This window comes from Lactuca sativa, chromosome 4 (assembly GCF_002870075.4).
Source record: "Lactuca sativa cultivar Salinas chromosome 4, Lsat_Salinas_v11, whole genome shotgun sequence".
Lineage (NCBI taxonomy): Eukaryota > Viridiplantae > Streptophyta > Magnoliopsida > Asterales > Asteraceae > Lactuca > Lactuca sativa.
This window is the reverse complement of record NC_056626.2, coordinates 348,616,419-348,641,895: the sequence shown is the minus strand read 5'-3', so window position 1 is coordinate 348,641,895 and position 25,477 is coordinate 348,616,419. Positions and strand designations below refer to the sequence as shown.

General features: G+C 33.4%; 1 long non-coding RNA gene across 1 annotated transcript; it reads right to left on the bottom strand.

Moving 5' to 3' along the window:
• Nucleotides 1–3,748: 3,748 nt before the first annotated feature.
• Nucleotides 3,749–4,771, bottom strand: LOC111881972 (uncharacterized). The gene is made up of 2 exons (XR_002847009.2): nt 4,500–4,771; nt 3,749–3,968 (listed from the first exon to the last, which is right to left on the bottom strand). It is a non-coding gene; the product is annotated as an uncharacterized LOC111881972 (long non-coding RNA).
• Between the last annotated feature and the right edge of the window lie 20,706 nt (nt 4,772–25,477).

Genomic DNA, 25,477 nt, shown 5'->3' with positions numbered 1-25,477 from the left:
TGAAACAGTTTGATAAACAGTTTGAACAGTGATAAAATCATTGGTTTCCTAGTTATTAATCACATGTGATTAATGCAATCACATGTGATTGAAGCAATAACTATAAGTATTTAACTTGTATCCCCCCCCCCCCATAGAGTATTTAAACATTTAAAATCATTTCAAAGGTTGATTTAAGGGGTAATGAACTCACTTGATTGATTGAAGAAAGCGAGATGGAAAACCGGGCAGAGTTTCGTCTTGGGAAACGGATTTTTTTCTCGAGATTCTCGGGAATCTCGGGAGTAAAATCGACCCTCGGGACTTGAGCAAAAAGACCAGAGCTTCGGGTTTGAACGGGCACGGAAATCGAGGCAAGATCGTGAGAGAAAGAGAGAGAATGAGCAAAATTTCCGGAAAGCCTCGCATCCCTTTTATAGAGGTGCTGAACCGCCTCGGTACGCTGGGCTTACGAGGGTACGCAGGGCTTACGAGACGTCATCGCTTACGTATTTCGGATGGGGCGGGTCGGATGGGACGGCGGGTCGGGTAGCTTCGCATAGGGGCGACGTGGACGATCTGAGGCCCTTGATTCGAGTACGCGGGGCGTACGAGGGTACGCAGGGCGTACTCCGGTCCTATCTGCTGACTCCCCTTCGGATATTACCAAGAATTTATATTTAAATTTATATTTATTTTAAATAAACTTCTAAAATTCATATCTCCTTCATACGAACTCCGTTTTCGACGTTCTTTATATCCACGCGTAGGTGAGACTACACTCTACAACTTTCGTTTAGACTCCATTGGCAAATTCCGAAATTATTTTTATTATTTATTTAAAAAAATGACGTTATTAAGGAATTTTTTTAAAAATTCATATCTTCTTTATCTGACGTCGGTTTTTGCCAGACTTTTTACCGCTGAAATACCATTGACGAGACCTTCGATTCTCGTTTAGGTCATTCCGGCCAAAAGTCGCTCGATCTCCGATTCGAGTTTTTAGCTGTCTGTTGCTAAGCTGGACTTGGAAAATCATAACTTCAATATACGAAGTCGGATTTGGGCGTTCTTTTTACGTACGATCATGGTTTGATGAAATTTAAACATAGAAGAAATTTAAATAGGAACTTTTTGGACTTTTTAATATCGAAGTTAATTTTATTAACTCAAAAGTGGTTACAATACTTGACTTTTTAGGTCACTACAAAGAGTTGAAATATCGGGTTGTCACAGTTTCAGCTGTATGTTACTGTTATTAGTAAAATATGTAAATACAATATAAAGATTGGCATGATCAAGATCTTATTTAGGATATCATATCATTTTGTAAATTTGTAAATTTGTGATCATAAAATCCTACCAAATTTAAATAGTAATAAGTTTAAAAATTAAAAGCACACCCGATCTGCATGATCATAGTTATATTAAGTTTGAGACATTTGTGATAAGCTTAAAAGTTAATACATAAACTTTGAATGTATCTATCTAAAAAAAAATATATAACATGACAAATGATGTATTGATATACATAAAGCTCTTTAAAGGATGAGTAAGAAAAAACATCATAAATGATCCCTGTGGTTATTCAAAATCTGAAGTTTAGTCTCCGTGGTTTAAAACCTCATAGATGGTCCCTGTGTTTTCAAAACTTTTGATGTTTGGTCCTTTTTGCTAACTACGTTAAGTTTGTCTGTTAACTGAAGGGTATTTTCGTCATTTCACCGCCACATGAACTATTTATGATGTTTTCTCGTATTTTTTTAAAAAAAAGAAAAAATTAAACATAATTAAATATATAAAAGGTCTCTCTCTCTCTCTCTCTCTCTCTCTTGTCAGCAACCAACACATATATTGGTTTGTTCTTCAATAATCAAGAACATACATATAAACATACCACCACCACTACCAAGATAATCGATAAAGTAACCCTCAAGGATCAATCCTATGCCGTCTACAATGCATTGGAAGCCTTCCACCCACCCTTTCTCCTACATTGACAAACCCCCAAACCAGTGAATTCAGAATCGTTTTTGGAACAATTTTTCTTTTTGGAATCTAAAATCATTTCTGGAAGAGAATTAAATACATCCCAACCCTTCTGCAAGAAAACATACAAAGAAACCAGAAAAATAAAACCCAACACTATTCATCGTTTTGAACCCTTCCTTTCCCATTTTCTCCCTTCTTCTTGTTTTTGGCTTATTTATTCACCAAATACCTACCCCGATCAAACAATTTACACAGAGATGCAAACCTAAAGTGAAGAAAAAGAAAAGATTTAGGGGTTGGGAGAAAGAAGACACACAGAGATGCAAACCTAAATGGGTTATTGCTGGTTGCACATACTAGAAAACTTGGTCCAGGTGTGTCTGTAAAAAGGTCAATAAAACTGAATTCAGATGAGCTGATCTGAGAAGGAGGAATTAAAGGGTGTATACCTGACGTGGATCAAGTTGGTGGGTGCAAGAACGACTTCTGCATTACCTAGATGAAAGGGTTGACGACTGCAAGTCGATTGAAGGGAAAGGGGTTGGAGACTCAGATTCGTCAGAAAAATCAACATCAATCTGGGTTTCTTTGAGATCGATTCATGGATGAGATAATAGGGTAGTGGGTTGCTGAAGGGAATGATGTTTCATCGGAGGTGTGTTCACTGGTAGTGGGGTTTAATCCTCAGGAAGTTGAGTAAACGAGGAGGGATGTCGATGATAAGGTTCAAACTTTTTATTGTGAAATGTCCGACGATTGTTGAGCATGGTGGGATTGGGTACGGTGGTGCAGTGGATTTGCCACGGTAGGTGCAGTTGGTGGTCCAAGAGGAGTGGACGGTGGAGGTGTTTGATTTGGAGTTAATGATGAACAATGATATTGAAGAGGAAATGGTGAGGTTGTTGCAGGTATGAGTGTGTATGTAAAAGAGAGAGAGAGAGAGAGAGAGAGAGAGAGAGAGAGATTGGATATTAAATTTAATTATTTTTTTCTTTTTAAAAAAAATAAAATAAAAGAAAACCTCATAAAAGGTCCTTGGATAGTTAAATGATGGAAATGCCTTTCATTTAACGGTAGAAAACTAACCGAGTTAGCAAAAAGGACCAAACATCAAAAGTTTTGAAAACACGGGGACCATCTATAAGGTTTTTAAACCACGGAGACTAAACTTCAAATTTTGGGTAACCATATGGACCATTTATGATGTTTTTTTGGATGAATAATGAATTATGAGACTATTTTGAGCTAAATCACAAATTTACAAGGTTAAGCGTTGAATTTACAAACTGATACATGCGATTAATTTTCTAGTGTTAACAAAGTCTTTAGAATTTACATTTTGACGACAAAAGACCAAGTAAAAAAAAACTACAAGTGTATTTTTACCATGATGGAAAAATAAAATGCACTAGTGATATTCATATCAAATAAAATAAAATAATAATAATAAAACAATTGTATTTTTTTAAAATGGAAAATCTAATATAAACTACACGTAATTCTACTTATGTTATCTCAAACAAACAGAAGTAATTCTACTTATGTTATCTCAAATAAACATAAATGACAACATCTTTTACTATATACAAAACAAAACTATACAATTTCATCAAAATTTTAAACCAAACCAAATCGCCATTTGACTTGCTTAAATTGACATGAAAAACTACATGACAATAAAGGTTATTATTTTTGGAAAAAAAAAAAAACTTACAATTTCATGTTTTTTAAACAAAACAATGGTAACTATAGAACTAAGGTATAATGAAATACCCAATAGAAAAATAAACACTTAGCTCATTAATTTACATGTTTTTAGTTCTTGTTACACTTTCAACAAATTTATGCTTGTTGAACTTCTTGTATTCCCTTAAAAAGAAAAATGTTAAGATGAAGCGGTGTCGTTTTCTTTCTTAGCTGTTTCTTCCTCGAGCTTTTTCTTCCAATATTCATCCACAGGAGGTCCAAATATAGCTTTTCCAGAGACAATTCCAATACTAAAACACATAAATCCAACAACTTAAAGTTACATTATTACAATTTACAAGTTCAAGAATCATCATACTTTTGACATTTTGTTCAAATGTGAAATGACAAAAAAGGACATTTGGTAGAAGGGGTGTTACATTCTTACATGATATTCGTTTTATCTCAGGTAAATATCAGATTGTAGATTTGAAACTTGTTAATTAGGGTTTTACCTTCAATTGAATAGAGCCCTAACATAAATTACAAGCAGCAAACAGTGAAACGTTTAACTTGGGGCATTAGAAAATCTCAACAAACTCATCATGAATCGGATTTCGTTTTATCAAGATAGTAATATCTGTTTCCCATATTATCAACGTAGATTGCAAATCAAAAGTGTCTTGCTTTTAGTGTGACATTGGTAGGTTCAATGATCAATTTCAATAATCTTCGTAAGCATATAACAAAAGAGGGAAGATAAAATGAACATTTTGTTGGGATCAAGGCAAGGAGTAGATCTAGATGATTTGAGTTCGTATACGATAAAGAGAAGAACTTACACAACAGCTCCAATAACCATGGGAAGCGACAGGAACCTCCTTCGATTGAACATACTATCTGCTAATGCGCGATCGCGCACACACACACAAACACAAATCCCCGCTTGAGATTCTTTCTAGGGTTTAGAATTTTAATGGCGAAAAATTGAAATGGGTAATTGGGTATTGTCGTATTGGTCGGGTTAACTGAGAACCGAAGCTCCAAGCTTTAGATTTCAACCGTAATGGATCGTGGAGCATTTCTTGAAATCAGATTGAACCATTGAAAGGCCCATTTGTCAATTCCTCCATAATAACTTAAAAGTAATTGAACTTTCAATTTTATTTGTATTTCGTCGCTAATTTTTTTTGGTGTTTGATTTATTTATGAATTATTTGAATTTGTTCATATTTTACCTAGTAAGGGTAAAATGTAAACATTTAATATAATTCATAAATAAATTAAGTATAATTTTTTTTCAATAACTACTAAATATGAACTAGTTGAAAGTTTGTTACCCTTTCAAGTTATTATCTCTTATTGTAATCATCCTTTAGTTTATTTTGTTGTGTGTTGTGTTTGTAAGGAGTATTACAGAATAGAATGCGTATCACAAAAACATGTTGTAGTTCATTGCTTTAATCATAGTCAATGAGATAAAATTTTAACTAGAGTTTCTTTATTCACGTATAAGTGAATGGCCAACCCACAAAGAAGAAATAATCAGTAGAGTTTCACAAAGATAAAAGGACACATATACAAGCAATAAAACAAATATTGAAAATCAAAAGGAGCATGGTGAGAAGGTATATAGAGAACCAACATACAAATAAAAAAGTTAGATGCAAGTAATAACTAGGAAGAAAAGTAATCACAAGACAAGTTGAAAGTAAAAACAGTGAAAACTAGGCAAAATACACAAACAATGTAAAGGGAACTAGCACTTAGACTACTCATGTACTACTCTACGGCCTTGATCTTATGCATCTGCACTCTCTAATCAAAGCTTATGTACTTGTACAAAGAAAACCTCATCCAAATTTAACATTGCATTATCTTCAAGCCTCTTTATCATATGTTCTCTTATTTTCTCATGATCTACAACGACTGTCTCCACCATGTGGAGTGAAAACTGTTGCCTATGTCCTAAGTATACGTATGAAACCACCATAATCTTTGTTTCTTCAATTTCTATGTGATTAAAGTCCTTTCTATTGTATTTCAAAGTGTTGTTTTTAGTACCTTACACAATAAAGATATATCACACGATTACTAAAACATCCGCATTTTTGTGACCTTCATATTTAGCTTGTGTTCATTCTTATAACATTTAGAACAATTTACAAGATAATGACATGAAAGGGTAACAAACTTACAACTTTGCACATTTAGTCATTGATATTTTTTTCATGATTGATTTACCCCTAAATTATTTGAAATTGTTCACATTTTACCCTTATCACCGGTTATAGTTGGCTATAAGGGTAAAATGTGAACAATTTTAAAGGATAAATCAAGCACGAAAAAATCTAGTGACTAAATGTGAACAAAGTTGAAAGCTCGCTACCCTCTCGAGTCCTTATCCCTTAAAAAATTTAAAAACATATCCCATTATGCTCTAATAACTCTCAAGGTTTTGAATAATCAACATATAAACTAATACCTAACTCTTTTATAATATTAAAATTCCTCAATTTTAATGTGTATGACATAGTAATATTTTACAAGAAAGATAAATGTCTACTTAAACAAGCTGCACATTACATAAAACTGAAAATCTATTAGAATAAACATCACTTAATACCTAAAATTCAATACAATGCGAATTACATTTTACTTAGACATTAAGTTATACTTTAATGTTATGTATACTGTAACATCCCGTTTTAAGAAGAATAATTAATTAATAAACCAGGAACCCCGGGAAGTAATTATTATTATTATTTTATATTATTAGAGTTCAAAACTTAATAATAATTAGTGGGGTGTTGGTTTCGGGAAGCCAAATGACAAGAATTAAAATTCCCTCACCCCACCTTCCTCCAGTCGTCACCACCTCTCTTCCCCTCCTATCTCCGGCGCCATCACCACTTCTCCTGTTATGACTAGCCGAGACCAACGACGAATCCTCCATGACCGAAGAAACTAAAGACCATCGGGAGGGCTTGCATACGATCATCCTCCAGCCGCCGCTGCACCATTGTTGTGGAAGACGAAGCTGCCAACCGCCATGGCCGCCGCTATGCCACCGATATTATCACCGAACGCTTGATGTTGTTGTTGCTATTTTGCCTCGGAGATGCCGCCGATAACGCTAATGATGGGCGTTGCTATTGATCTTGACTCGTCGTTGCCACTGCCGGACGTCGGGGATAGCGAAGATCTCCATGTGGGACGCCGGAGACCACGTGACGGGAGCTTGGACCGGTTCTGTAGTCATGGGAGGGACCGGTCGGACCAGTTGCGGTGGGATCTCGATATGACCACCAGTTGCTGTCGTTAGCTGCTGTGTTACCGCTTTCCTCGCCGTTGTCGTTGCCTCACGCCACCAGGTGGGTGGCGGGTTCTTTCTTTAAGCAAGACTGTGTGTATGTGTATGTACGTAGTGTGTGTGTGTGGGTTATTTTGAGATTTCATTGTAAGTTGTAATAGTGTAGGAATAATGAAAAAGAAAGTCTAAACCACCACCGTGAGGTGGTGGCTGCCACCTGCCGCCGTATCGGGTGGCGGTGTGCCTCGTTTGCATTTTTGGACTCGTTTGGGGGATGCTTGGTCAAAGTGGGCCCCAATGAAGCCCTAATGGGCCCAAAGAAACCCTAATTTACCTAATAAAACACTAATGGGGCCAATAATGCCCAAAGTGACCTAAAAGCCCAACCAATTGATTAATGGGCTAGTATTGGGTTGGGAAACCCTAATTAGGGTTTGGAAAACCGTAAGGGCATAAAACCCTAATCGTGGGAATCATTTGGGACACACGAAAATTAATTATTAAATTTAAAATTATAACTGATAACCATTGCCAACTAGCTTAAGGCAATAATGGACTTAATGGATTAAGTCCTTAATAGGATAAGTAAGAAACACTTAACCCTAAGCATCATTTCATGTGAAAGCCCTAATCTCATTCGGGCCTTGAATTGGTCCTTCTTATCGAGCCTTGGCGATTGGACTATTGGTGGGCCATCCAAGAACAAGTTAATGGACCAAAATAATTAGATGGGCTTTAGGATAAGGCCCATGTGAGGGCTTAGGCCCAATTTGGAAAATTGGGCCATAGATGGGCCATAACTAGGCCTTTATGATTATGTGATATTGGGCCATGGAAATTGGATGGGCCTTAAAGAAAGACCATGTAGAGGTCTAGGCCCAATTTGGAAAGTTGGGCCATATGTTGGGCTTTGGCCCATTGTTGACATTTGGGCTTTTATAGTGTGAGTTGGACCTTGGGCTTAGAACCCAATTATTAATTGGGTATTGTTTGATGTTGATAGTTCAGGAACCTGTCAACCAGCAATTGGAGTTTTATCTGCGGGACTTCAGCAATGCCAGGTAAGTTATCCTCACTATACTAAGGGGTCTAAGGCACCAAGGCCGGCCCATTGGATATGTTATCCTAGTAGTGTTAAATGTTGAGTATGAGTTAGTGTTGCATGCTAGTGGTTATGCCAGTTAGGTAGACCTGTAGGACTACCTGTGATGTTATATGATTATTGCATGCTCAGTAGTTATTTATATGTTATGTGGGATGGGTTGAGGTTGTACTGCTCCGTGCGGTAGCCAACAAACCCCAGAGTATTCCAGATATGAGCTGAGGGCCCGACAAGCATTCCAGACTCACACTGAGGACTCGGGAGCAGTCCAGATACGAGCTGAGGGCCCGGTAAGCATTCCATACTCGTATTGAGGGCTCGGTGGCAATCCAGATGTGAGCTGAGGGCTCAATAGGCGTTCCAGACTCACACTATGGGCCCAAGGGTATTCCAGTCGGTAAAGTTGTGGACCCGTTACGTGCTGTTCTGTTCAGTTTGTAATGTTATGATATTGTTGATATCGTTATGTGGACTGTATGTGTATTGGTATTTGGGGGGTAACTTACTAAGCTTTGGGGGGGCTTACAGTTTCAGTTTATTGTTTCAGGTACTTTAGGGGATCATGGCAAGGAAAAGGTGTGATCGTACAACTCCTCACTTTTTATGACTTTGTTTCTGGGATACTCTGATATGATACATTTTGAAAACAAGTTTGTAATAGTTAATGGATTTGAAATGTTTTTAAAAGTTTAAATTGGCTTGAATTTTTCAGGTGTTACAAGTTGGTATCAGAGCCTTGGTTTGAGTGAATTGGAGGAACACTCGTGTGAATCCAGTCTCAAATCAATGAAAGGATTTTCCAAAATGGTTTTTAAAATGGTTTTCAAAATAAGTAAAGGAGGATGCAGGGTGTACGATCATCCGGAGCCAGTATGTAGACCCCAAAATACCATACAGTTATTGATATTGTGATATGTTAGAACAACATGCTAGTACTAGGCTAGGGATCTTTAGGGATTGCATGATAGAATTGCCTGATTACATGATGCCTGCTAGCCTAGGATTTCCTTTATATGAGATTGACGTCATTACTGTAGTTGCTTAGTGTATGCATCACAGTTATACATAATTAAGATCTTATAGCCTGAGAACGTTTGATTTGGCCTTATGTTCTGTTCTTGTTTGTTTGGGAGCTTAGGGTAGGATTGGATATTCGAAAGTCTATAGGGTCCAGCATTATGTATAGCTAGCATACACTAGTGCTACAGGGTTGGTGGAAGTTTTATGGATGGGTGGGTTGTGTGAGGCCGGGAGGCCAGTTATGAGACACTTAGCATTCCTCTAGTAGTGAGGATTGAGCGTTAGCCATGTTATATATTCAGTTAGGGTGTTGTGGTGATACTTGAGACAAATATGGGTAGGTGTGGAAGGTAGTATGGGCCCGTACTACTGAAAGCACAGGGCCCATACGCGTATCAAGGAAGTCACAACCCATAAGGTTGGGTAGGGAGTTGGTCCCCTATCATTATATGGATTATCAAAGATCTTTCTGGTGAATTATCAGAATGGTGGTTACGATACATCTTCAGACGGATCCGGGTTAGGATCGATAGGCCAGTGTTGTCAGAGGATTATGTCAGTGAGACCATCCAGGATGAGGTGATCGAGATTGTTCGAGGACAATTTTCGGAGATGTTTGGGTCTATCAAGACTGCTATAGTTGAGCATTTTGATGAGTGTTATGTAGCTAGTGTCGAGACGGTTGACGTGGCAGTTATAGCAGTTGTAACAACGGCAAGGGGAGGAGTTGGTCAAGCTTTCTGGTACCAAGATTTGTTACTGGGACATATTCTGACGAGCAGAGTGCTGCAGTCACTTGGGATCAGGGGGATGTTCTGTACTTATTACATTCCACGGGTTAAGCGGGAGAGTCTAGCATATGCGTTTCTAGATTTGAGGCTTCAGGGGTTTTGCTCGAGGCCGAAATGTGAGTTGCGGGGACTCCAGGAAGGAGTAATGATTATGTTCAACTGGAGTTATGAAGCTCGAGTTAGAATGGTTAATTGATAGGATTGGAATGTTGTTTTCTAGGGCAAGGATTGTGCCCTTTTCAACTTTGCAAGCTCAAAGGAATGAGCAGGCTCGTGACCCCAGGATCAGGTTGTATTTCCAGCTCGGGGTCAGTTAGTCGCAGGGGTTGGCGATAGTAATTCAGTGCTGGTGAGCGTAGGTTGGTCGATGTGGCATGAGAAATCTTATGAGGTGTACACAATTACCTTTCCGACCCATAGGCGTTAAGATCCGATTCACCTTGGATCACTTGTATCGGGTGGTGATTGTGCAATCTTTTGCACTTCAGAATTTGAGACTAAGTTATAGGAGTAGTTTGTAGCCCGGTTAGAGTAGAGGTTGCTTCAGTTACTGCAATTCAATTATGGACGATTGATCTGGTAAGTGAGTCAAGGTGCGAGACCCTGAATGATATGATTTCTAAAGCTCGAAAGCGAGAGATTTGTTTGGAGCACTTGAGAAGAAGGGTATTATGTTAGAGGTTGCAGACAGAGTCCCATAGGATGGTTATTTGACATTGTCAGGGTTCATTGGTGTTAGTAATCGTTATTGATTAGCGTATGAGAGCGCCAAGGGAAATAGATTGTTGCTGAAGTATTAGTAGAGCATCTATCTTTGGACTTCCAAATTTAAGAGTGGGATCATTCAAGCATCAGGGATTGTCAGCTAAGTTATGTTGGGCTTCACACTAGTGGGTGGTGGTTAGTGTTCTAAGTGGGGGAGAATCGGTAATTCTCAGGCTCAGCATCAGCTATTGATGGTTTTGTTTGTTACTGCTCAGATTATGGTTTCCAGAATGGTCGGACAGTCATTAAGTGGTGAACCCTCATGGAGCAGGAATTCTCTGAATGGTATTCAAGAGGCAACAGTTGCGAAGCCAGGAGCGTGCCACCCATTCCCTTAGCAGTGTGTTTATGTTCTTTAAGTCTTTGGGGTATGTTTCTCCCCAATGGTGAAATAGAATTTTGATTCGTATCAAACTCGTGTTTCGGTAACCTTCAGGATAATTGTGGAGGTCTTCTCGGACTAGTTGGTATTAGTAGAATCGGATCAGTCTCCACCTAGTATGGGCTTTGTGGCGAGTGAATGTGAAGTTAAGGATTCCCAATTATGTACATGGTAGTGGTTCTTCATGTGTAATGGCGGGTATTTATGGTGGCATTAGAGTTGGTTCGATGTACGTGTGATCAGGTCTGGGTTATAGTCTGCAAAGTTGAGTCTAGAGTTCATCTCTCATTTTATTCAGGGGTCGAGTGCGACCAAGGGTTGCATGATTTTGCTTGGATAAACAACTTGTTCTATAGGTGGATCGGGCATAGTGGGATTTCAACATGGTAGCACAGGTTGGTGTTATGAAGAATACTGGTTAGGTCTTTCTTTTGGATAAGATTGATAGCTATAAGAAGCATTCCAGTCATGAGCTGAGGGCCATGTAGGGCATACCAGACTCATGATGTAAACTCAGAGGAAATTCAAACCTATGTTGTGGGCCTTGTAGGGGTATTCCAGTCATAGGTTGTGGGCCTAGTAATCTTAGTGGTCTATTCCTTCTGTTTGAGCGTTTTCAGAATGGACATACTGTTGAGATTCGGGTGAGCCGTAATCTGCCAGGAGGAATCAAAAGATTTGTGAAAAACACAAGGGCAGGTCGTTGAACTTAAAGTTATGCATTTGAAACCGAGTTTCATATATACTGGTATTATGATCGAGGGTATTCCATCCTGAGGATTATTGGACCCGTCATGGGTATGCCTGGTATTCCAGCTCGAGGTTGATTGGACCAGGTATGAGCGGTTGGATTTATGAGTCGGTTAGCATATATATGTGGTTCAAGAACCAAAGGAAACATTGTCGTGTTGATCCAAAAAGGGTTCATCTCCCAGTTTACATCTCGTTGTTCGTTTTATCGCTAGGAATTGGTTATCAGAACGAATTTCTCTTGAAGGAGTACCTAATCTCTTGTCGAGAAGAGAATTATAGGTAGCAGTGCGGGATTTGTGATTCCGCTTTTGGGTGGGAAACCCCAGGGTACTAGCAGTTAAATAGTCAGTTGGAAGATAAGTGCAATGAACTCGGCAATGATCCAGTATGGGCGGTCTTTCAGGAAGCCAGATCATCTCGAGAATCCAGATTTCAGATCGAGTAAATGTGATCATATTGTAAGGGATTCATTTATTTTCCAAGTCTTAGAACCTTGCGAGGGTTGGATGTGGATGCCTTGGAAGGGCTAGAGTATTGCTCAGGGTTGTAGTCAAGTAGCTTAAGTTGTTTAGCGTGTAAGGCATGATTAGAAACGATTTCGAGGACGAAATCAAATTCAAGTGGGGGAGAGTTGTAACACCCCGTTTTAAGAAGAATAATTAATTAATAAACCAGGAACCCCGGGAAGTAATTATTATTATTATTTTATATTAGTAGAGTTCAAAACTTAATAATAATTAGTAGGGTGTTGGTTTCGGGAAGCCAAATGACAAGAATCAAATCTCCGGGGGTTAAAGTGTAATTTTGGGACTTAATTGTAAAGATTATCATAAGCCAAGGGGTTTTTGGTATTATTTTGACTTAATTTGAAAGGAATTATGTGAGCAAGGGTAGGAAAAGTAAATTATGGACTTGCTGTGAAAATAATTCTATGGGGAGGGACCAATTATGACATTATGGAATGAAGTTTGATCAGAGGCGTGTATATATCTTCATTTCTGTCACCTTCTAAACCCTAAACCTAATTGATGCACCGGCCGCCAGCCTTCCCTCACCCCACCTTCCTCCAGCCGTCACCACCTCTCTTCCCCTCCTATCTCCGACGCCATCACCACTTCTCCTGTTATGACCAGCCGAGACCAGCGACGAATTCTCCATGAACGAAGAAACTGAAGACCATCGCGAGGGCTTGCAGACAATCCTCCTCTATCTGCCGCTGCACCGTTGCTATGGAAGACGAAGCTGCTAACCGCCATGGCCACCGTTGTGCCGCCGATATTATCACTGAACGCTTGATGCTGCTGTTGCTACTTCACCTCTGAGATGCCACCGATAACGCTGATGATGGGCGTTGCTGTTGTTCTTGACTCGTCGTTGCCATTGCTGGACGTCGGGGATAGCGAAGATCTCCATGTAGGACGCTGGAGCCCACGTGACGGGAGCTTGGACCGGTTCTGTGGTCATGGGAGGGACCGGTCGTACCTGTTGCGGTGGGATCTCGATATAACCACCAGTTGCCGCCGTTAGCCGCTGTGTTACCGCTCTCCTCGTCGTTGCCGCTGCCTCACGCCACCAGGTGGGTGGCGGGTTCTTTCTTCAAGCAAGACTGTGTGTGTGTATGTGTGGGTTATTTTGAGATTTCATTGTAAGTTGTAATAGTGTAGGAATAATGAAAAAGAAAGTCTAAACCACCACCGTGAGGTGGTGGCTGCCGCCTCACGCCACCACCGGCCGCCGTATGGGGTGGCGGTGTGCCTAGTTTGCATTTTTGGACTCATTTGGGGGATGCTTGGTCAAAGTGGGTCCAATAAAGACCTAATGGGCCCAAAGAAACCCTAATTTACCAAATAAAACACTAATGGGCCCAATGAGGCCCAAAGTGACCATAAAGCCCAACCAATTGATTAATGGGCTAGTATTGGGTTGGGAAACCCTAATTAGGGTTTGGAAACCCTTAAGGGCCTAAAACCCTAATCGTGGGAATCGTTTGGGACACACGAGAATTAATATTAAATTTCAAATAATAACTGATAACCATTGGCAACTAGCTTAAGGCAATAATGGACTTAATGGATTAAGTCCTTAATGGGTTAAGTAAGAAACACTTAACCCTAATCATCATTTCATGTGAAAGCCCTAATCTCATTCGGGCCTTGAATTGGTCCTTCTTATCGAGCCTTGGCGATTGGACTATTGGTGGGCCATCCAAGAACAAGTTAATGGACCAAAATAATTAGATGGGCTTTAGGATAAGGCCCATGTGAGGGCTTAGGCCCAATTTGGAAAATTGGGCCATAGATGGGCCATAACTAGGCCTTTATGATTATGTGATATTGGGCCATGGAAATTGGATTGGAATAATTGGATGGGCCTTAAAGAAAGACCATGTAGAGGTCTAGGCCCAATTTGGAAAGTTGGGCCATATGTTGGGCTTTGGCCCATTGTTGACATTTGGGCTTTTATAGTGTGAGTTGGACCTTGGGCTTAGAACCCAATTATTAATTGGGTATTGTTTGATGTTGATAGTTCAGGAACCTGTCAACCAGCAACTGGAGTTTTATCTGCGGGACTTCAGCAATGCCAGGTAAGTTATCCTCACTATACTAAGGGGTCTAAGGCACCAAGGCCGGCCCATTGGATATGTTATCCTAGTAGTGTTAAATATTGAGTATGAGTTAGTGTTGCATGCTAGTGGTTATGCCAGTTAGGTAGACCTGTAGGACTACCTGTGATGTTATATGATTATTGCATGCTCAGTAGTTATTTATATGTTATGTGGGATGGGTTGAGGTTGTACTGCTCCGTGCGGTAGCCAACAAACCCCAGAGTATTCCAGATATGAGTTGAGGGCCCGGCAGGCATTCCAGACTCACACTGAGGACTCGGGAGCAGTCCAGATACGAGCTGAGGGCCCGGTAAGCATTCCATACTCGTATTGAGGGCTCGGTGGCAATCTAGATGTGAGCTGAGGGCTCAATAGGCGTTCCAGACTCACACTGTGGGCCCAAGGGTATTCCAGTCGGTAAAGCTGTGGACCCGTTACGTGCTGTTCTGTTCAGTTTGTAATGTTATGATATTGTTGATATCGTTATGTGGACTGTATGTGTATTGGTATTTGGGGGGTAACTTACTAAGCTTTGGGGGGGCTTACAGTTTCAGTTTATTGTTTCAGGTACTTTAGGGGATCATGGCAAGGAAAAGGTGTGATCGTACAACTCCTCACTTTTTATGACTTTGTTTCTGGGATACTCTGATATGATACATTTTGAAAACAAGTTTGTAATAGTTAATGGATTTGAAATGTTTTTAAAAGTTTAAATTGGCTTGAATTTTTCGGGTGTTATATATATATATATATATATATATATATATATATATATATATATATAATGATATCTAATAGAAATTTAGTAAGATTAAATAATTATTTAATTAAATAAAGATAGATATTAAATGATTTCCATAATTGTATGTATATTAAATGATATCTATAATTATAAATCTCTTTTTATAGAAACTATTTAAATTCGTCATTAATGTCAGCAATAACATTTTTTCAGAATGAATTCGCATCTAGATTTTCATGTACGAATTCGTGTTTTGTTTATGGACTCACTCACTTAAAATACAACAAAGTTGCATAGAATATGAAGAATAAGAGCGTATTCTACTACAATACACTCTCATTCTGTTAGAATATACTCTCATTCTTCTAGAATAAACTCTCATTCTACTAGAATACACTCTCGATCTCTATAATCTAGACAACTTTATTGTATTTTGAGTGAGTGAGTCATGAAACAAAATACAAACCTATACATAAAAAACAAGATGCGAATTTATTCTGAAAGAATATTATTACTGATATTAATGACGAACTTAATTAGTTCCCATAAAATAGAATTATAATTATGATATCATTTAATATACATATAATTATGGAAATATTTAATATCTATCTTTATTTAATTAAATAATAATTTAATTTTTACTAAATTCTTATTGGTGCATTCTAGCACACAATATATGTGATAAACATTTGAACCTAGTTCTCTCTCTCTCTCTCTCTCTATATATATATATATATATATATATATATATATATCCCTATCCTAATAAAAGAATAGTTTTAATATCTTTTTGATATGTGTCATCCTATTAGGTCTTCTAATTAATACATATTTTATATTTTTTTGCCATGTGTCACCCTATTAGGTCTCTTAATTAATGCATGCCACTTGTCAACCTATTAATTCTCAATTTCAAATTTTAAATATTAAATTTCTCACTCTAATTACTTTAAATTAATAACATTAGAATAAAAATTAGAATAAAATTAATACAAATTATAAGGTGACATAATTTCACATATTTATTTAAATTAACGATTATAATTTTATATAACTAAATAAATATATCTTAATTAATAATTTATTTAAAATAATTTATTAATAATTTTGATCTCTCACTATTAAAGTTTAATTAACTTTATAACCGTGGTTTCCACGGGTTATAAACTAATATATATATATATATATATATATATATATATATATATATATATATATATATATATATATATATATATATATATATATATATATATATATATATAGGCAAAAGTGAACTCATAATCATCTCATCATTTTTCAACATCAAAAACAACAATCTTTTCCAAATGGTGCGTCTAAGCCATATCTAGGCAAAAAAAATGATTTGATGATTTTTTTGTATAACTGTTGATGAGCATAATCAGCAGTCATATGGACTCCTGATTACTCATCTGCAGTCCATATAGTTGTTGATTGTGCATACCTATAGTCCATATAACTGCTGATTGTGCTCATTAATAGTCCATATGACTGTTGATCGTGCTTAAATGCAAATTTCGAAAACAAAATTGTCAAATCTTTTTTTTGAGCCAAGATATATCTTAGACGCACCATTTTGGAGAATATTTGTGTTACTGATTTTGAAAAATGATGAGTTGATTATAAATTTACAAGTTCATATGCTTTTTTTAGTTCTTAAAATAATTTAGCCATATATATATATATATATATATATATATATATATATATATATATATATATATATATATATATATATATATATATATATATATATATATATATATATGGTGAGGTTCAATAGAGAACTATTATTAGCAAGGAACTAAGAAACCAATTATGATTGTCGGAAATCATAATGATCAGCAGTCAAGGGAATGAGTACATTATACATTGGATGCACATACACTAGATTAATAATTTATTTAAAATAATTTATTAATAATTTTGATCTTTCAATATAAATTTTTATTAACTATATAACCGTGGTTTCCACGCGTTATAAACTAATATATATATATATATATATATATATATATATATATATATATATATATATATATATATATATATATATATATATATATATATATATATAGGCAAAAGTGAACTCATAATCATCTCATCATTTTTCAACATCAAAAACAACAATCTTTTCCAAATGGTGCGTCTAAGCCATATCTAGGCTAAAAAAATGATTTGATGATTTTTTTGTATAATTGTTGATGAGCATAATCAGCACTCATATGGACTGCTGATTACTCATCTGCAGTCCATATAGTTGTTGATTGTGCATACCTATAGTCCATATAACTGCTGATTGTGCTCATTAATAGTCCATATGACTATTGATCGTGCTTAAATGCAAATTTCGAAAACAAAATTGTCAAATCTTTTTTTTGAGCCAAGATATATCTTAGACGCACCATTTTGGAGAATATTTGTGTTACTGATTTTGAAAAATGATGAGTTGATTATAAATTTACAAGTTCATATGCTTTTTTTAGTTCTTAAAATAATTTAGCCATATATATATATATATATATATATATATATATATATATATATATATATATATATATATATATATATATATATATATGGTGAGGTTCAATAGAGAACTATTATTAGCAAGGAACTAAGAAACCAATTATGATTGTCGGACATCATAATGATCAGCAGTCAAGGGAATGAGTACACTTATACATTGGATGCACATACACTAGATTAATAATTTATTAATAATTTTGATCTCTCACTATTAAATTTTAATTAACTTTATAACCGTGGTTTCCACGCGTTATAAACTAATATATATATATATATATATATATATATATATATATATATATATATATATATATATATATATATATATATATATATATATATATATATATATATATATATATATATATATATAGGCAAAAGTGAACTCATAATCATCTCATCATTTTTCAACATCAAAAACAACAATCTTTTCCAAATGGTGCGTCTAAGCCATGTCTAGGCTAAAAAAATGATTTGATGATTTTTTTGTATAATTATTGATGAGCATAATCAGCAGTCATATGGACTGCTGATTACTCATCTGCAGTCCATATAGTTGTTGATTGTGCATACCTATAGTCCATATAACTGCTGATTGTGCTCATTAATAGTCCATATGACTGTTGATCGTGCTTAAATGCAAATTTCGAAAACAAAATTGTCAAATCTTTTTTTTGAGCCAAGATATATCTTAGACGCACCATTTTGGAGAATATTTATGTTACTGATTTTGAAAAATGATGAGTTGATTATAAATTTACAAGTTCATATGCTTTTTTTAGTTCTTAAAATAATTTAGCCATATATATATATATATATATATATATATATATATATATATGTATATATATATATATATATATATATATATATATATATATATATATATATATATATATATATATATATGGTGAGGTTCAATAGAGAACTATTATTAGCAAGGAACTAAGAAACCAATTATGATTGTCGGAAATCATAATGATCAGCAGTCAAGGGAATGAGTATACTTATACATTGGATGCACATACACTAGATTAATAATTTATTTAAAATAATTTATTAATAATTTTGATCTCTCACTATTAAATTTTAATTAACTTTATAACCGTGGTTTCCACGGGTTATAAACTAATATATATATATATATATATATATATATATATATATATATATATATATATATATATATATATAGGCAAAAGTGAACTCATAATCATCTCATCATTTTTCAACATCAAAAATAACAATCTTTTCCAAATGGTGCGTCTAAGCCATATATAGGCTAAAAAAATGATTTGATGATTTTTTTTGTATAATTGTTGATGAGCATAATCAGCAGTCATATGGACTACTGATTACTCATCTGCAGTCCATATAGTTGTTGATTGTGCATACCTATAGTCCATATAACTGCTGATTGTGCTCATTAATAGTCCATATGACTGTTGATCGTGCTTAAATGCAAATTTCGAAAACAAAATTGTCAAATCTTTTTTTTGAGCCAAGATATATCTTAGACGCACCATTTTGGAGAATATTTGTGTTACTGATTTTGAAAAATGATGAGTTGATTATAAATTTACAAGTTCATATGCTTTTTTTAGTTCTTAAAATAATTTAGCCATATATATATATATATATATATATATATATATATATATATATATATATATATATATATATATATATATATATATATATATATATATATATATGGTGAGGTTCAATAGAGAACTATTATTAGCAAGGAACTAAGAAACCAATTATGATTGTCGGAAATCATAATGATCAGCAGTCAAGGGAATGAGTACACTTATACATTGGATGCACATACACTAGATTAATAATTTATTTAAAATAATTTATTAATAATTTTGATCTCTCAATATAAAATTTTAATTAACTTTATAACCGTGGTTTCCACGCGTTATAAACTAATATATATATATATATATATATATATATATATATATATATATATAGGCAAAAGTGAACTCATAATCATCTCATCATTTTTCAACATCAAAAACAACAATCTTTTCCAAATGGTGTGTCTAAGCCATATCTAGGCTAAAAAAATGATTTGATGATTTTTTTGTATAATTGTTGATGAGCATAATCAGCAGTCATATGGACTGCTGATTACTCATCTGCAGTCCATATAGTTGTTGATTGTGCATACCTATAGTCCATATAACTGCTGATTGTGCTCATTAATAGTCCATATGACTGTTGATCGTGCTTAAATGCAAATTTCGAAAACAAAATTGTCAAATCTTTTTTTTGAGCCAAGATATATCTTAGACGCACCATTTTGGAGAATATTTGTGTTACTGATTTTGAAAAATGATGAGTTGATTATAAATTTACAAGTTCATATGCTTTTTTAGTTCTTAAAATAATTTAGCCATATATATATATATATATATATATATATATATATATATATATATGGTGAGGTTCAATAGAGAACTATTATTAGCAAGGAACTAAGAAACCAATTATGATTGTCGGAAATCATAATGATCAGCAGTCAAGGGAATGAGTATACTTATACATTGGATGCACATACACTAGATTAATAATTTATTTAAAATAATTTATTAATAATTTTGATCTCTCACTATTAAATTTTAATTAACTTTATAACCGTGGTTTCCACGGGTTATAAACTAATGTATATATATATATATATATATATATATATATATATATATATATATATATATATATATATATATATATATATATATATATATATATATATATATATATATAGGCAAAAGTGAACTCATAATCATCTCATCATTTTTCAACATCAAAAACAACAATCTTTTCCAAATGGTGCCTCTAAGCCATATCTAGGCTAAAAAAATGATTTGATGATTTTTTTGTATAATTGTTGATGAGCATAATCAGCAGTCATATGGACTGCTGATTACTCATCTGCAGTCCATATAGTTGTTGATTGTGCATACCTATAGTCCATATAACTGCTGATTGTGCTCATTAATAGTCCATATGACTGTTGATCGTGCTTAAATGCAAATTTCGAAAACAAAATTGTCAAATCTTTTTTTTGAGGTAAGATATATCTTAGACGCACCATTTTGGAGAATATTTGTGTTACTGATTTTGAAAAATGATGAGTTGATTATAAATTTACAAGTTCATATGCTTTTTTTAGTTCTTAAAATAATTTAGCCATATATATATATATGTATATATATATATATATATATATATATATATATATATATATATATATATATATATATATATATATATATATATATATATATATATATGGTGAGGTTCAATAGAGAACTATTATTAGCAAGGAACTAAGAAACCAATTATGATTGTCGGAAATCATATTGATCAGCAGTCAAGGGAATGAGTACACTTATACATTAGATGCACATACACTAGATTAATAATTTATTTAAAATAATTTATTAATAATTTTGATCTCTCACTATTAAAGTTTAATTAACTTTATAACCGTGGTTTCCACGGGTTATAAACTAATATATATATATATATATATATATATATATATATATATATATATATATAGGCAAAAGTGAACTCATAATCATCTCATCATTTTTCAACATCAAAAACAACAATCTTTTCCAAATGGTGCGTCTAAGCCATATCTAGGCTAAAAAAATGATTTGATGATTTTTTTTGTATAATTGTTGATGAGCATAATCAGCAGTCATATGGGCTGCTGATTACTCATCTGCAGTCCATATAGTTGTTGATTGTGCATACCTATAGTCCATATAACTGCTGATTGTGCTCATTAATAGTCCATATGACTGTTGATCGTGCTTAAATGCAAATTTCGAAAACAAAATTGTCAAATCTTTTTTTTGAGCCAAGATATATCTTAGACGCACCATTTTGGAGAATATTTGTGTTACTGATTTTGAAAAATGATGAGTTGATTATAAATTTACAAGTTCATATGCTTTTTTTAGTTCTTAAATAATTTAGCCATTATATATATATATATATATATATATATATATATATATATATATATATATAATATATATATATATATAATATATATATAATATATGGTGAGGTTCAATAGAGAACATTATTAGCAAGGAAAAAAGAAACCAATTATGATTGTCGGAAATCTTAATGATCAGCAGTCAAGGGAATGAGTACACTTATACATTGGATGCACATACACTAGATTAATAATTTATTAATAATTTGATCTCTCACTATTAAATTTTAATTAACTTTATAACCGTGGTTTCCACGCGTTATAAACTAATATATATATATATATATATATATATATATATATATATATATATATATATATATATATATATATATATACATATATATATAGGCAAAAGTGAACTCATAATCATCTCATCATTTTTCAACATCAAAAACAACAATCTTTTCCAAATGGTGCGTCTAAGCCATATCTAGGCTAAAAAAATGATTTGATGATTTTTTTGTATAATTGTTGATGAGAATAATCAGCAGTCATATGGACTGCTGATTACTCATCCGCAGTCATATAGTTGTTGATTGTGCATACCTATAGTCCATATAACTGCTGATTGTGCTCATTAAGAGTCCATATGATTGTTGATCGTGCTTAAATGCAAATTTCGAAAACAAAATTGTTAAATCTTTTTTTTGAGCCAAGATATATCTTAGACGCACCATTTTGGAGAATATTTGTGTTACTGATTTTGAAAATGATGAGTTGATTATAAATTTACAAGTTCATATGCTTTTTTTAGTTCTTAAAATAATTTAGCCATATATATATATATATATATATATATATATATATATATATATATATATATATATATATATGGTGAGGTTCAATAGAGAACTATTATTAGCAAGGAACTAAGAAACCAATTATGATTGTCGGAAATCATAATGATCAGCAGTCAAGGGAATGAGTACACTTATACATTGGATGCACATACACTAGATTAATAATTTATTAATAATTTTGATCTCTCACTATTAAATTTTAATTAACTTTATAACCGTGGTTTCCACGCGTTATAAACTAATATATATATATATAGTATATATATATATATTATATATATATATATATATATATATATATATATATATATATATATATATATATATATATATATATATATATAGGCAAAAGTGAACTCATAATCATCTCATCATTTTCAACATCAAAAACAACAATATTTTCCAAATGGTGCGTCTAAGCCATATCTAGGCTAAAAAAATGATTTGATGATTTTTTTGTATAACTGTTGATGAGCATAATCAGCAGTCATATGGACTGCTGATTACTCATCTGCAGTCCATATAGTTGTTGATTGTGCATACTTATAGTCCATATAACTGCTGATTGTGCTCATTAATAGTCCATATGACTGCTGGTCGTGCTTAAATGCAAATTTCGAAAACAAAATTGTCAAATCTTTTTTTTGAGCCAAGATATATCTTAGACGCACCATTTTGGAGAATATTTGTGTTACTGAATTTGAAAAATGATGAGTTGATTATAAATTTACAAGTTCATATGCTTTTTTTAGTTCTTAAAATAATTTTAGCCATATATATATATATATATATATATATATATATATATGGTGAGGTTCAATAGAGAACTATATAGCAAGGAACTAAGAAACCAATTATGATTGTCAGAAATCTTAATGATCAGCAGTCAAGGGAATGAGTACACTTATACATTGGATGCACAATACACTAGATTAATAATTTATTAATAATTTTGATCTCTCACTATTAAATTTTAATTAACTTTATAACCGTGGTTTCCACGCGTTATAAACTAATATATATATATATATATATATATATATATATATATAATATATATAATATATATATATATATATATATATATAGGCAAAAGTGAACTCATAATCATCTCATCATTTTTCAACATCAAAACAACAATCTTTTCCAAATGGTGCGTCTAAGCCATATCTAGGCTAAAAAAATGATTTGATGATTTTTTTGTATAATTGTTGATGAGCATAATCAGCAGTCATATGGACTACTGATTACTCATCTGCAGTCCATATAGTTGTTGATTGTGCATACCTATAGTCCATATAACTGCTGATTGTGCTCATTAATAGTCCATATGACTGTTGATCGTGCTTCAATGCAAATTCGAAAACAAAATTGTCAAATCTTTTTTTTGAGCCAAGATATATCTTAGACGCACCATTTTGGAGAATATTTGTGTTACTGATTTTGAAAAATGATGAGTTGATTATAAATTTACAAGTTCATATGCTTTTTTTAGTTCTTAAAATAATTTAGCCATATATATATATATATATATATGGTGAGGTTCAATAGAGAACTATTATTAGCAAGGAACTAAGAAACCAATTATGATTTTCGGAAATCATAATGATCATCGGAAATCATAATGATCAGCAGTCAAGGGAATGAGTACACTTATACATTGGATGCACATACACTAGATTAATAATTTATTAATAATTTTGATCTCTCACTATTAAATTTTAATTAACTTTATAACCGTGGTTTCCACGCGTTATAAACTATATATATATATATATATATATATATATATATATATATATATATATATATATATATATATATATATATATATATATATATATATATATATATATATAGGCAAAAGTGAACTCATAATCATCTCATCATTTTTCAACATCAAAAACAACAATCTTTTCCAAATGGTGCGTCTAAGCCATATCTAGGCTAAAAAAATGATTTGATGATTTTTTTGTATAATTGTTGATGAGCATAATCAGCAGTCATATGGACTGCTGATTACTCATCTACAGTCCATATAGTTATTGATTGTGCATACCTATAGTCCATATAACTGCTAATTGTGCTCATTAATAGTCCATATGACTGTTGATCGTGCTTAAATGCAAATTTCGAATACAAAATTGTCAAATCTTTTTTTTGAGCAAGATATATCTTAGACGCACCATTTTGGAGAATATTTGTGTTACTGATTTTGAAAAATGATGAGTTGATTATAAATTTACAAGTTCATATGCTTTTTTTAGTTCTTAAAATAATTTAGCCATATATATATATATAGGGTGAGGTTCAATAGAGAACTATTATTAGCAAGGAACTAAGAAACCAATTATGATTGTCGGAAATCATAATGATCACCAGTCAAGGGAATGAGTACACTTATACATTGGATGCACATACACTAGATTAATAATTTATTTAAAATAATTTATTAATAATTTTGATCTCTCACTATTAAATTTTAATTAACTTTATAACCGTGGTTTCCACGCGTTAATATATATATATATATATATATATATATATATATATATATATATATATATATATATATATATATATAGGCAAAAGTGAACTCATAATCATCTCATCATTTTTCAACATCAAAAACAACAATCTTTTCCAAATGGTGTGTCTAAGCCATATCTAGGCTAAAAAAATGATTTGATGATTTTTTTGTATAATTGTTGATGAGCATAATCAGCAGTCATATGGACTGCTGATTACTCATCTGCAGTCCATATAGTTATTGATTGTGCATACCTATAGTCCATATAACTGCTGATTGTGCTCATTAAAAGTCCATATGACTGTTGATCGTGCTTAAATGCAAATTTCGAAAACAAAATTGTCAAATTTTATTTTGAGCCAAGATATATCTTAGACGCACCATTTTGGAGAATATTTGTGTTACTGATTTTGAAAAATGATGAGTTGATT